The sequence below is a fragment of the Hippopotamus amphibius genome, chromosome 11 (assembly GCF_030028045.1).
Source record: "Hippopotamus amphibius kiboko isolate mHipAmp2 chromosome 11, mHipAmp2.hap2, whole genome shotgun sequence".
In the NCBI taxonomy this organism is placed as follows: Eukaryota; Metazoa; Chordata; class Mammalia; order Artiodactyla; family Hippopotamidae; genus Hippopotamus; species Hippopotamus amphibius.
In genome coordinates, this window is record NC_080196.1 from 97,363,791 (window position 1) to 97,378,994 (window position 15,204).

The 15,204-nt window shown below is 40.1% G+C and overlaps 1 protein-coding gene across 2 annotated transcripts in view; it reads left to right on the forward strand.

The window, feature by feature from the left end:
• WDR7 (WD repeat domain 7) overlaps positions 1-15,204 on the forward strand; it is a 328,201-nt gene that overhangs the window by 273,317 nt on the left and 39,680 nt on the right. The window lies entirely within an intron of this gene.

The following is a 15,204-nucleotide window of genomic DNA, read 5'->3' on the forward strand; positions in this document are numbered from 1 at the left end:
ATTGAAAATTTTAAGTAAGTTCCGTAAAGAACTCATTTTTGAAGCCCCATATTTTCTAGTGCCTGGTATGTCGTAGTTGCACAATAAAATTCATCCATGTTGATCAAATAAAACACCCTGAGTCTTTGGAATAAAAAATATATTAAGAAATATAATATGGCATAGTAAATGAAAACAAAGTATGCCTCAATTCTATCAAAAATATATTTGTTATTTGGGTATAGTTTCATTTTGGTATGTCAGTAACCCCTCGTAAAATCATTGTTTCTCTATGAAGGATAATAGGATGTCTTTTCAGAAATAGCATAGAGAACCTCTTTCTTATGAGTCGTGAAAATATACCTATATTTCAGTAGTGGACCATGACCAGGCCTTCTATGGGCCAGATAATGAAGGGAAAAATAGAAGTGAAGATTGATTGTTATAGAATGGTAGTAACTGCGGTCTTGCTATAACCCTTTATAGATAGAGCAGGAGGTGGATTCTGGAATGCCCCATCACACGTGCCGAACGCTATAAAAAGCAATGAGCCTGCAGGCTGAGCTCTTCTGGCCTTGCAGATTCCTTACTCCATGTGAGATGAAAGTGTTGAACTTCACCTGCCCCTCTACGAGGAAAGGAGGCCACAGGGTACTTTGTCCACTTACTTTACTCTTATCTCCTGAATGTCCTCTGCCCTGCTCCTTTGCTAATTCTGCGGTGTTGAAAGCAGCCCTGACCTCTATCCAGATCCATTTTCACCACTCTTACTTTATCCCATCATTGTCCAGCGTGGCTTCCCTTCATTCTTCAGCCAACAAGACCTCACCGACTGGTCCAGTCATGTTGTTATGTGCAGGCATCTGTCAAGCATCTAACTAAACTGGTGAGAAAATCGGAAAAACCACAATTACCTTAAAGTATTTATGGAATATGAGGACTATTGCCTCATTGCTTTCCTGTCAGCCTCCTCTTCCCTTGTTCCCATTCATCCACAACTGCAAAGTAACTTTGAGAACTAGACTTATCACCTGTGGAGAGCATCTGTTTCATTCATTAAGGCTCCAGGGCATGGGGTCTACAGCATATACGGTTTTGGAGACATCTAATGAAGGAAACAAAACAAAACAAAACAAAACCAGAGGCCTGTGTAAAGCAAAACAAACTATCTGTCTGTCTGTCTATCTATCTATCTATCTATCTATCTATCTATCTATCTATCTATCTATTTCATTAGCTTAGCTTCATGGTAAATCCACCTTTCTGGCACCTTCAAAAAATGCATTTCATAATCCTTTCTGTAGGTACCATTGTACTCCTCTCCTCTCTGAATACTGTATGTATTGAATGAGTGGTCTGTGGCACCCCCTCTGCCCCACACCTTCTAGCTTCGACCTTGACAGAGCGACTGAAACCACACACTCAGACACACTAGGGTTGCCTTACCACACTGCTAGCCATGGGCCCCTTGATCCTTTAGTATAGTTTAATAGAACTGGTTTCCCTCTCTCTCACATTCTACCTTCCCTTCACTTCCATAGCACCAGCACCTGACTTGATTTTCATTTTATGTCCTTAGCTGGATTTCTTAATTTCTTGGGCTACCCTAATGTTAGTTCTTACCACTCTGCTGCCCAGAGTACAGAGTTCCTCACTTATCTGTTCATTTTCCTGACTTTGGCTAAGAATTCATACATTATAATGGACCCTAACTATTTCCTCTGAGCAGCTGAGACAAATCAGGTCTACAGGCTGGGCTGTTAGAGGATTTGTTGCAAACACAGTGAAGATTTCAGGAAATGCCCCTTTCCAATACATTTTTTTAGGTTATATTGAAATATCTGACCTCACTGAATATATAAAGTTACTGTGTACTTGTAGGTGAAGCACTCCTGGTAAACAGAAATGCTGAGAATAATTCACATGAAAGTAGTGCATACTGGCTTCTATTTTATTCATGGCTCTATTGAAATTTACTTCTGACCATCCTATGAATTCCTTATACCCCTTGTAAGTTATGCAGCTCTCTCAAATTCTTTACTTGTATCCATGTTTCTGACTTTGATGGTATTTGTAATATACCAAATTTAACGTTAAATTAACAAGTTATTTATTTCCCCTTTTTTTACTAGGGAAGGCAGTATTAGAGCAGATTCTGGAGCAAGACTGCCTTGGGTTCAAATCCTTGCTCAGCCCTTATTAGCTCTGTGGCTGAGAGCAAGGTACTTAAATTCTCTGTGCTGCTTTTTTTTTTTTTTTGGCTGTGTTGGGTCTTCGTTGCTGCACGTGGGCTTTCTCTAGTTGTAGCAAGTGGGGGCTACTCTTCATTGCAGCGTGGTGCTCAGGCTTCTTATTGCGGTGGCTTCTCTTGTTGCAGAGCACGGGCTCAAGGTACACGGGCTTTAGTAGTTGTGGCACGCGAGCTCAATAGTTGTGGCTTGCGGGATCTAGAGCACAGGCTCAGTGGTTGTGGTGCAGGAGCTTAGTTGCTTCGCAGCATGTGGGCTCTTCCTGGACCAGGGATTGAACCCATGTCCCCTGCATTGGCAGGTGGATTCTTAACCACTGAGCTACCAGGGAAGTCACCTGTGCTTTAGTTTTTTCATCTATAAAATGGATACAATAACTCTCTTAGCATCATGTTGTAAAGATTAAAAGAATATATATAAAGCAAATATCAGCCAATAGTAAGTGCTTAAAAAATGTTAGCCATCATGAAAATAAATAAATATGCACATTTCTTATAAAATCCCTCAAGAAATTTATACTCTGGTCTGGAAGACAGACATAAACCCAGAGTTGAAATACTGTGATTGTCCTTTTCCAGCAGGATGGTCTAGAGCACGGTGGAAGAACACAGGAGGAGCATGAGCCTGGGTTTGTTTAGGAGTCTAGAGAGAATGGTCTGGAAGGGCTTTCTGGAGGAGACAACTTTGGAACTGAGCCATTCACAATTAGGAGTTAGGCAGGAAGGGGAAGGGCAGGGCCATCATTCCAGGCAGAAGGCAGGACACCTTCAAAGCCCAGAGGAACAAGAAACGTAGTAGAAGCATGCTTATCTAAACCTGAACCTGAGAGGTGTTTTCCCCGTTGTATGTGAGTGGTTCATGTTATAGCAGTCTTCAAATTAGCATTACACTGGGAACTGCACAAATCTTAGGTGAAAAGCAGTCATTCCAATAGATGATTAGAGACACCTCTTCTCTGTGACTTTGCGGGATCTTAAGTCCCTGACCAGGGATCAAACCCGAGCTCCCTGAAGTGGAAGTGTCGAGTCCTAACCACTGCACCAGCAGGGAATTCCCTCTGTGACTTATCGAATGCTAACTCAGTAACACAGATTTTGTAAATAAAGTTTACGTAGTGTTAGCAAAGTGTAAAGAAAGACCTGGATGCCGGCATTTTCCATAAATAATGGTTTTAGGAAAGGGGGGGCTTGGCAAGATATGAAAATGTTTTCAGCATGGGATTTAAAGCATTCTGATGAAAATAAACTACGCTAATTTTCTCTAACACATTGAATTCTGGCAAGCGCTTTAAGACTACTACGTATGGAAAGAAAGCGAACATTCAGGCTCACCAGCAGTGTCAGCAAACACACCTATATGAATAGAAGTTTGGAGAACAATGTCTCTTTCTCTCTAAAAATAACAAAGATTTTACTTCTAGTTAGGAGCAGCAATGGACCTTAGGGATCCGGTGGACAGTAAGATTGATGTTTCTTTAAGGCAGAGTTTTGACGCTTCAGGCACAGTTTTCACTGAGCAGAAGTCTCTAACGCTTACACATCAAGAGCACTTATATGATGTTGCAAAAGTTGCAGTGAGAACTGACTGCAGTGCTTAGGCTGACATTTTAGGCATTTTCTTCCTGTTCTTTCCAGCAGCTGGTTTTGTGGCAGGTGCTTCCTCTGACATTCGGGAGCAACGACCAGAAATGTGGCATCAGGGGTGATGATAAGATGAATGGTTGCAGAAGACAATGGTTTCCTGATGCTGTGTTGAAGAATTACTCAACAAGCTTCCCGTTTTAAAAGTGAAATGCTATTTAGAGTAGAACCTCTAGGAAGAGAAACAGATATCTGGAACAGTGCTTGAAATTAGCCCATCGTTTATCCTGAGAGTTTAAAATTTTTTAAAGAATTATTTTAATGGACTGTGTAGAGGTGTATTTTCCTGTTGTCCGTCTGCCCCATCACTCATTGAGTATTTCTTATATCCATGTTATACTTTGGATGGCAGTATTTAAGATTTTTACACCAAAAAAAAAAAAAAGAATTCTTGGTACTATCTATAATTGGAAATACATGAGGTAGAGCGTTCGACTGTTTCCAGACCCAACAGTTATTACAAGCGTTTCAACATCCTTGCAAAAGCATTAAGTAGACTAAAGTTAATTTTGATTCTCAAAATTCACATTTTATCTTTGTTTCTCAATGCCATTCAATTTCCTTTCTAGCCATTCTCTTTCTTTCCTATCACATAAAAAAAGATGAAAATATAAATGTCTATAGATAGATAAATAGAGTCTACATACATTTAGTCCATAAAATTAGAAAACAGTAGGCAGGAGAATCACAGTATATTGACTTCACTTTGGGTTCAGTGCCTTGTGTTCTTTTTGTCCAATCTTGATGGGACAAGGCCTGGCATATAGTAGTCATTCAGTAAATATGTCACAAGTACTCTAAAACGTATACAATATGAGTCTGTGGTTCCTGCAAGGCTCTGAAGAAAGCTGATAGCGACTGAAAGGAGCCTGTCAAGATTTGGTAGCTCCTATCTCAGAGCTTGTGACAGAGCTCACATCAAGTGGGGGAGGAGGTAGACACACAGGTAACACAGAAGCCCCTGTATCTGGCACAGCTCAGCCTCAGAAGTTGTTCAGTTAGTCAAAGATCTTGCTCAAGTATGGAATTGTATAAAATGATATATATCTTAAACATTTCATTTTAATTCAAGTCCTATAAACATAACCTTCTTTTCCATCTCTTTTGATATAGACCAAGGCCTTTTCTTTCTATAGTTGGTCCATTGATTATAGTTCTAGAACATTTTCTTCCGCACCAGCTTCAGTGTCTCTAAGTAGAATAAGAAGTAAAGGGTACTCAGAAAGCAGCGTCATAGTATAATCCTCGGTGTTTATGCATTCCTCAGTCCTTCACGGTTGTCTCATTTTTACCTAATTTCATGAATGTATATATGCCTGTGGCTTTCTAAAGCAGTCTTCCCACTCTTATTTGATAATTTTGTATGGTATTTAATTCAACTACATGTTTACATTGACAAGCACAACTATCAGAGCTTTGGGTGGCTCCAGGTCACGGAGCTTACCCGGTGGGAGCAGCAGCGAGTGGGCCTGTTAACCACTGGCGTTGCGCCTGCAGTGGGCGTCAGTCAGGAAGTCTGACAGAGGGAGTAGAGACGACTGCTTAACCCCAGGAGTCGGTAAGACTACAGGTCAGTTAGATTCTCATACCTTCAGTGCATGGTGCCTGGAAGTACCTCCAGAAGGGAATGGCTCATCGTGTGGGCAGGGTATTCACGAAAGAGTAGGGATGACAGAGGTGAGACAGATAAGTGCAGTGAAGTGTTTCGGTGCGGCAGGAGAATGTGGCATGCCACGAAGCAGGAAAGGCTGAGTCCTGGGGAGGTAGGAGACAAGGACAGGAAAAGATCCACAAAGAAGGTGATTTTTTTTTTTTTTTAATTTTTTTAATTTTTTTTTTTTTTTTTTTTTTTATTGGCTGCGTTGGGTCTTCGTTGCTGCACACGGGCTTTCTCTAGTTTCTGCGAGCGGGGGCTACTCTTCATTGTGGTGCGCGGGCTCCTCATTGTAGTGGCTTCTCTTGTTGTGGAGCCCGGGCCCTAGGCACATGGGCTTCAGTAGTTGCGGCACATGGGCTCAGTAGTTGTGGCTCACGGGCTCTAGAGCACAGGCTCAATAGTTGTGGCGCACGGGCTTAGTTGCTCCGTGGCATGTGGAATCTTCCCAGGGCAGGGCTCGAACCCATGTCCCCTGCATTGGCAGGCGGATTCTTTACCACTGCGCCACCTAGGAAGTCCAAGAAGGTGATATTTGAGCTGAGGCTTTGTGTGTGTGTGTGTGTGTGTGTGTGTGTGTGTAAATTCTTTTCTTTTTTTTCTTGTATTGAAGTGTTAATTTACAATGTTATGTTAATTGCAAGTGTACAGCAAAATGATTCAGTTATATACATGTATGTATATATATGTAATATATGTATGTATAAGTTATATACATATGTATACATATATGTATATTCTTTTCCAGTTCTTTTCCATTATAGGTTATTACAAGGTATTGAGTATAGTTCCCTGTGCTGTACTGTAGGTCCTTGTTGTTTACTTACTTTGTATGTAGTCGTGTGTATATGTTAATCCCAAACTCTAATTTATCCCCCCCGCACCCACCATCCCCTCTGGTAACCATAAGTTTGTTTTCTACGTCTGCGAGACTGTTTCTGTTTTGTAAAGAAGTTCATTTGCGAGCTGAGCCTTGGGTAGGTGTTCCATAGGCACATGTGGAGAAAGAAACCTTTTCAGAGAGAGGAGGAAGCATCAACAGAAGCAGAGACATTATTTAGCTTAGAGTGCATTCCAGGGACTGTGAGGTTTTTGCTCTGCTGGGAGCAAGGGTTGCAAAGGAGTGTAGAAGTGTGACAGAGGAGGAGAGAGAGAGCGCCTAGTGGATAAGAGGGGGGAGGATCACAGTTGGTCTTGCCTGGATGGATGGCATCATGGTGCAGAGTCTCATAGGTCCGTAGTGGCAAACTCAGATGCCCACGGAGACCAAGCAGGTAGCATAAATTAATAAAATAAGGAAAGCCTTCTTGCATTTACCCGTTTTGACAGTACCATCCAAGAAATATTCGTCTTTCTTTATAACACTACTCTCAATAAAACAACAGTGTAATAATAAACCTTTAGTAAAATGCCAACTGCTATTGTACTCCAGTGTTAGGGGCAGAATTGGGTGGGGTGGGGACCGTGTCAGACTGGAGAGCACGTGCTCTGTGTGAAGGGACGAGTGTGTCTCAGACCCTCTCAGCTGGTGCCACGTGGAATTATGGACCTGATCTTCTGATTTTTCAAGATGAGCTAAAAATCTGAGTTTTGATTTAAAAACCTCCCAAGTTTTAAATGCTAGCGACTAATTTTGAAAGTTTTTAGAGTATACAAAGCAATACTATGCTGAGTGCATAGCAGTGTATTCAGAGAAGCCTTTTGAAGAGTTTTTTGCAGGGGAGCAACAGAATCAGATATTCCATTGGGGAAGGGCAGGACTGCAGAGGATGAGGAGAAGATTTGCTCTTTGAGGTTTTGGTGCCAATCCAGGCAACAGTTGATCAGGGCTTGAATGGTGTTAGCGGCGGCTGCGTGAAGAAAAGGAGCAGGAAGCATGACATAGAGAAAGCAGACTACGATGAGCCTCAAAACGCAGCATTTTAAATCTGTGCACTAAATCAAGATATAAGTTGATACCACAATGAAACAGTAAAAGCAACATTTTCTGGAAAAAAAATAAGGAGAAAAAAGAATGGGCTAGGTATGAGCTGGTAGGGAAGATAGTCATGTAAAAGGAAAGATGTAGTTGAGGCATGGGGGGAGTTTTAAAAATAAACTAAGGAGTTGTTGGAAATATTTAATTCTTAGGATATTTTATTTACAAAGTAAAAGAAGCCACCAAAGAGGCTTTCAATTAAAGAATTTACTGTTTCATATAACAAAACATCTAGAGGTCGCTGGTGAAGTGAGCAGTGGTATCATGAAGGACCCCAGTTTTTCCCTCTCTTTTTCACTGTATTCAGTGCAGTGGTCTCTTCGGCTAGACCACCTCAAGATACAGGATGCTGCCACGGAGCCAGCAACCTATGTAGAGGATACCATCCAGAGGCAGAAAGGAGAAGTTTTTTAAAGCAAATAGTCCATCTGAGAAAGCCTGTTCTTAGGTCTCAGTTGACCAAAATTGCTTTACGTACCCATTTTTTTAAGCTCTTTATTGGAATATAATTGCTTTATACTCTTGTACCAGTTTTTGAGGTACACCAAAGTGAATGAGCTGTATTTATACATATAGCCCCATATCCCCCCCCTCTTGCGACTCCCTCCCATGCTCCCTGTCCTGGTCCTCTAAGGCATCACCCATCATCGAGTTGATCTCCCTTTGTTATACAGTAACTTCCCGCTAGCTATCTATTTCACATTTGGTAGTGTATATATGTCTATGCTCTCACTTTGTCCCAGCTTCCCCTTCATGCCCTGCCCCCCCAATCCCGTGTCCTCAAGTCCATTCTCTACATCTGCATCTTTATTCTTGCCCTGTCACTGGGTTCATCAGTACCTTTTTTTTAGATTCCATTTATATGAGTTAGCATACGGTATTTGTTTTTCTCTTTCTCTCTTGCTTTGCTCTGTATGACAGTCTCTAGGTCTATCCACCGCATTACAAATAGCTCCATTTCATTCCTTTTTATGGCTGAGTAATATTCCATTGTATATATGTGCCACATCTTCTTTATCCATTCATCTGTTGATGGGCATTTAGGTTGCTTCCATGTCCTGGCTATTGTAAATAGTGCTACAGTGAACATTATGATATGTGTTTCTTTTTGGATTATGGTTTTCTCTGGCACATACTCATTTTTAAACCTGTTGGGGGCAAAGAGAATGGAATTATCGTGACTAACTCATTGAAGTTCACTCCTCACATAGAAGGCTGTCACCTTCCCTGAACGCAGGGGATTGGCCTGAGGAAGGCAACCAGCATTGCCTCCCCAAGGGAATTTGGTGACATGGCCCTTGGAGTGTTATAAGATGTGATAAACAGGAGAGCAGCTTGATGGTAGAAGCTTTGGAACAGATCTGGGTTTGGGGACCTGCCCTTCCACCTACTATCTTTGAGACCTTGAACAAGTTACTAGCTCTCTCTCCTCTCCTGTAAAATGGGCATAGTTTTAGACCCTCTTAAAGATTAATTGAAGTAACATATGTAAGACATTTAGTTTCATGATTATTACAGTCTCAGTGCTCAGTAAATGGTAGTAGTGGGTTGATTAATAGTCATCTTTAAAATCCAGTTTTGAGTTTCTGAATTTGAAAGAGACTTTTGGTGTAAGAACAAAACTCTTAATGGGAAATATGTTAAAACAAAGTAAATTAATCGTAACAGGACTAAAAGAATGAGCTTTCCCTTTTATTGGAACAGAAACAGTGAGCTGGGATGGTGAAGTACGTGATAAGCCTCAAGAGACCTGGCTGTGTTCCCTTCGAAGGGCCCCTTCCCTTCATTGCACTAGAGGGAGAGGCGTGCCCTTGACTACCTCACATCGTCCCTGTTCCCTCCCAGCCTAACTGATCTTGTGCTCCAGCTTCAGAGTGAGCCGTTAAGCAGACACACTTGAAGACAGATTAGATGCTTAGAAATGATTTGCATTTATTCCTTTGAATATTTAATTTTTAAGTAATTCTGCTGTTCCCTAAAGTTATACCTTAATCTAGACTATTCATTAATGCAGTGAAAGGCATTGAAAAGATAGTTTACTTTCAAACGAATGTCAAGAGTAAGAAAACATCTGTATAAAGCCCACCACACCAACGTAAATGCTTTTTTCTCATATATACTGAGGGTGGCCCTTTGTAGCCAGGAGAAAGCCAGCTGCCATAGCCTCTTGAATTTCTCTGGGTTAGCATCCCAGCACATGGCATTGTTACTCTATTGCTGTAATTTATGTAAATATGTTGCCAGAGATGAATTAAAACTTATCGCTGTAAATCTACAAGGATACAGCTATACCTCACACAGATTTATTACCTGTAGACATGTATATCAGGCCTCTGGAATTACAGCCTCTACTATAGACAGAGGTTAAAGAAGAAGGTAACAACTTACATGCCATTATACATTTACAGCAGTTTGTCATTCATCGGTAGTGATGTGAATACAAAATACAGCAGTAGGAGCATCTTTCACCCAACACAGTCTAATTGGCAAATTTCAGCAAGAATGCTGAACAAAAGATCACCAGATGAGGAGTCAGAAAATTTAGTCCTAGACCCAGTTACTAAGTTTGTTACTTAAATTTTCTGAGCCTAAGTTTACTAGGTATAATACTGTTTTTCAAAAACATGCTAATTCTGTCTCAATACACTTTGCATGGTTTTTGTGAGGTAGCCATTCATTCATTCATTCATTAAACATTTATTGAGTGCCTGCTCTATATCAGGTGCACGTTATTTTTTTAGGCTGGAAATTATTTAGTCCAGCATCTTTATTTTTGCAAAAAAGCAAAGTGAAGCCAGAAAGATGAAGTGCTTTACAGAAGGATATGAAAGGGCTTTTGAAAACTGCAAAATTCATGCAAGGGGAAACATTAATTGTAATACTGAGCCAGCATCCTCTGTAAGATGATGTATATGTGTTTGGTTCTCCGTGGATGTTTCCATCTGTCTAGGAGTTCCTTTTACGTAAATTCGCTGGGCGTTGTCATTTAGCATCATTCTTTCCAAACCAGATGACACATCACAATCATGTAGGAAATTTCAGAATAGATTCCTCCTACCCCAGATCTTCTGAATTAGAATCTCTGAGGCAGGGACCCAGATATCTACATGTTTATAAGCTGCTCCCAGTTAATTCTAAGGCAGACTGGAGTTGAGAAACTCTGGGTTTACCAAACAAAATAACAGGTTACACGAGGAACAAACAGTGTTTGAATTATTGTGAACTGACTTTTTAAGTCCCCAGGGTTTAGAAAATCAAATAATTTTAAAATCAGGAAAAATAGCTTGCATTAGATCCTGAACCATATACACTGAAGCGGAGCCGTAGGATGAGTGGAACTTGACTGGAGGGAGGGGTAGTACCATTGCGAAAGCAATGCAGCAACATGAAGCAAATACCCCTGTACAAAGATCTTACATTTATACACTAGTTATTCACAGGTGTAACTGTTTGTAGGTGTTTGTAATCATAGTCTATACACCTCTAGACTTGCTTTGAAATATTACATAAAATCATAAAATTTTCATTTATGAGGTTTTAGTTACTACTTTCTATGCGAAAATTTCTCTATCCTGAGCTGAGTTGAGGCCAGAATACCTAGATTTTCATATGGCACTTGAGAATTTTCCTGGCATGTTATGACAGCCCACCCTGACAGAGCTTTAAGCAACTACTGTTGGGTACACATAAAGCCTCTTCTCCTCTCCACGGTCCCCTTTTTGATGACTTTTCTGTTCTTCAGATTACAACAGGGGGAGTCTCTACCGGATAAAAATCACTAACAGAAGACTTGCTTACAGAAGTCACCAGTATCCCTGTTAACCCCTCATAGCGTTGTCCCCAATGGGAAGTTTCCTCCAATTACTCAGATGCTACCCACAATTCAACACTTCTCTCTCTCTCTGAAATGGTAGGGTAGGGTCTTTTCTCTCGCTATAACATCCGTTCAGATCATTTATTAAGTTAATAAATATTAAATATTTGCTGTGTACCAGCTACTATGTTAGCACTACTCACTACTGAAATAATATATTTCTGTTTAATGATTATGAGGAAACTAATGCTTCCTCCAGAGACATACTAGAAGAACATTTTTAGCTGCCTTTCTTTTCGAAGTTGTGAATCCAGTGAAATTCCCAGGATGTGAGACACTTCCAGATTTAAGAAAAATCCTAAGCATTTAGTTAGTCAATATGTCCTTAATAATATACTAAAAGAAACTAAACACCAAAGAGATTTTATAGCAGAGGAGCAAGAGACAAGACTAGAGATGGGCCAGAGCTAGGTTACAGAGGCCCTTGAGTCATGATGAGGAATTTTGATATTATTCTAAATGCAGTGGGAAAAAATATTAAGGGTTCGAAACAAGTGAATTGATCTGACTGAACTGTTTTGTGGGGAACAGATTGAAGGAATATAGAAATGGAAGTGGGAAGACTTAGTTACAAGGCTGTTCCAGAAGTGTTCCAGGCTAGAGATGACAACAGTCTAGACAGGGGTAGGGACAGTGAACATAGAAATGGACCGACTTGAGATGAAGTTGAAGATAATAATTGAACTTGTGATGAATCCAGTGTGGTTATTGAAAGAATGAGGTGCTGAGGATGAATCTCAGGTTTTTGGTGTGAGCAACTGAATAGATGGGAAATGCTGGAAGAGGAGCAGATTTGTGGAATAAGGGTGGTGGAAAATTAATCGCTCAGTTTTTGATGTTGAGATGCCTGTAAAGATTCACGTGGTGCCATCAAATATGCAGCTACATGCTCAGCTCTGGAGAGGATCATTCAGACATCATTGGCATGTAAATAGACTCTGAGCCATAACAGTGGATGAGTATATAGTAAGAAGAGAAGCAGGCTGGGACAAAGCCCTAAAAAATTTCTACATTTAGAGGTGAAATGGAAGAGCTCCATCCACAGGAACGTGAGAATGGATGGTTTGGGGGCATGAAGAAAGTCAGAAGACTGTAGTACAAAAGAGGAGAATGTCTCATGGAAGAAATGCTGCTGAAAGGTCGAGTAAGAGAACAGTTAAGAGGAAGCCCTCTGATTTGGTAGCAGCACGTCACGGGTGGCTCTAAAGACGCGGTCTTGGTGCAGCGGTGGGGGTGGACACCTGGCCGCAGCAGAGCAGGCAGGCTTGTGTACACCTGTCCTTCCAGAAACTTACGGAAGAATGAGAGAGAGGAGCGAGGTGGCTAGGAGTAAAGGTGGCATCAAGAGAGTTGCTTTTCCAGATACCTATTTTAATATAAGCTATAGGGCATTTGACCCCAGAAGGTGAACTCCTGACTCAGCATTTACCAAAGGAGAAGATTTAGCAGTAGGAAAGGGTTTAAAACAGATAGGAAAGATACTGTTTTGGATTGGCCCTGAAGAAAAGACTCCAACATGTTGTCTGTATATTGATATACGGTAACACTGTTATTCTCAGCCATTTTAGTGTCAATTCAATGCTAACTCAAAGAATTCAAGTGGTGTTAGGTCTATGCTAATTAGAGTAATGAAAGGGTCATTAGAACGGACCTTTGAAATCACAGCCTAAGACAAGGGCAATACCTTCACACCTGACTCTAATGAGTCATTTGTCCAGGGATTTCAAAAACATGTATTACTCGAAAATTTGTTGGATTTCAGAAGCACTCATCTTCTGAGCATTCCTAAATGAAATTACTCAGTAATCCTGTACTCCTAGGGTTTAAGGGCATGTCTTTTTTTTTTTTCAAGAATGGAGCATTATTTGGCTATCTGTGTATCATATACATTTGATTTATCAAATATATTTATATTTGGTACAAATATATCATGGCCAAAGCATTCTTTTCCTATTACCAAGAAGGAGGTATCCATTTCCAAGAGCACAGTTTTTAGAGGCTTTCTCTTAATTTTCTCTGGACAAGTAAGAGGGTTGCATTCAGTTTGCATTTCAGAATTTCTGTCAAGGAAATGCAGGTGGCCTCATGGTTTGAGCTGTTTTCCTATGGTTTAGCCATTTCACTGAAGAAAGCTTCACTCTGGTTTTTTACTTTTTTCATAAAGCAAAGAGGGAGCTGTTTACAACAGCCTTTGTCTGGCTTTGGCATCGATTTTAAATCACCTGGATTGATCATGTGGTTATGGGATGTTAAAAAATCCCACCAAACACCAAAGCCTCTAAACACAATTAGAATTGAGGGGTTTTTAATCGGCTAGCATTGTGTCCATAGGAGTACATTTTAAATTATCCTCAACTTCTCCTCTTGGTTGGTGGGGAAAAAGCACTATCTTAAATGTGCAGCCTCTGGGGTTGTATAGATGCTCTCTAAGCACAGAAGAAATGTTCCTAGTTTTCAAAACAAGGGAGCATCTAAAAATCTTTGTCCATCTCTGAGTGTTTCACTGCCTAGACAGTTGCCTCAGCCAATAAGAGAGAAATATGCAAATCAGCCAGCTGTCATGTCACACACTCCGCAGTTACTGGACAACAGCAGGACTTAGGCAAGCTGATCTCAACCAGATTTGACAAAGAGGTGGAAGGTCTGAAATTAAATAGGTCAACACAAATTCTCTAATAATAGGTAGATGTGAAGGGACAACGAGGGATCCCGTAGGAAAACTGCTTTTTAAAGACTGCTGATATTACTGCCTTTCGTTTCAGATCTCCCATCAGTGGCATCTCAGTCTGAACCATCTTATTTGATGATGAAAAACAGTTTCTATTTTTCACTAATTGCTCTTTAGATTACTTCTGTAAGGTTAATGTTTTAATGAAATAAATATAAAAACTCCATTTTAAGAAGCCGACTTTTCTTTCTTAAAGGCAGATATTTTTCTGAGGCTTGCTCTGGTACTTCAATTTTGTTGTCATGGTGACTAGATAATATAACTTTTCAAAAATGGAAACCTGCTTTTAACCATGTTGTACCAACCTACTAGTCATAAACGTAGAGTTCAGAGTAGACAATTTCTACTGTTTGTTCCCTAGCAAAAGTGTAAGTTTGTAGACTTCAGATTTCAATAATTACACACACACACACACACACACACACACACACACACACACACACACACACACACACACACGGAAACTCCCTGTCAGTCTCCTAATCATACAGCATAGTAAGCACCAACAAAGGAACTGTGGTTTTTGAATTCATATTCTTTCTAGTTAAAAAACTTGTGTTGCCAGAATAATATTAATTTGGGAGCATTCTTATGGTAGCACCTTGCTGAACAATGTAGTACTATTTTCCTCAATACCTATAAATAATTGTCAGTGAATAAAAGAAAAAAGAAACAAGTCTCTTATCAATAGACTGAGCAAATAGATAACATTCTTTTAAAGCTCTGTAAGAATCAGTGCTTTGTTCCCTAAATTTACTCAGAAGCCATCTTACACAATTGTAGCGTTTTTTTTCTTTTTAATATTCTTTTAATATTCTTTTGAAATTGTAACGATAGGCATGTATTGCAGTCCTTCTTTTAATATTATGTCTAAGGGGTGTTTACAGTATTTTCATGCTTGAGCTGGTGCACATTTTAATGCTCAAAGATGTCATTTTATCTACTTGGGAAAAAAAGAAACTTCAATTGTGAAAAATAAGAAATACACCTTAAAATGTTTTCCACTGTTCTTTTTCTCCCAGCACATTTTCTTCACAGTTCAAGAAAGGTGGCTTTACATAGTAACTTAGAAATAACACCTAATGATTAACAGAATGATGGA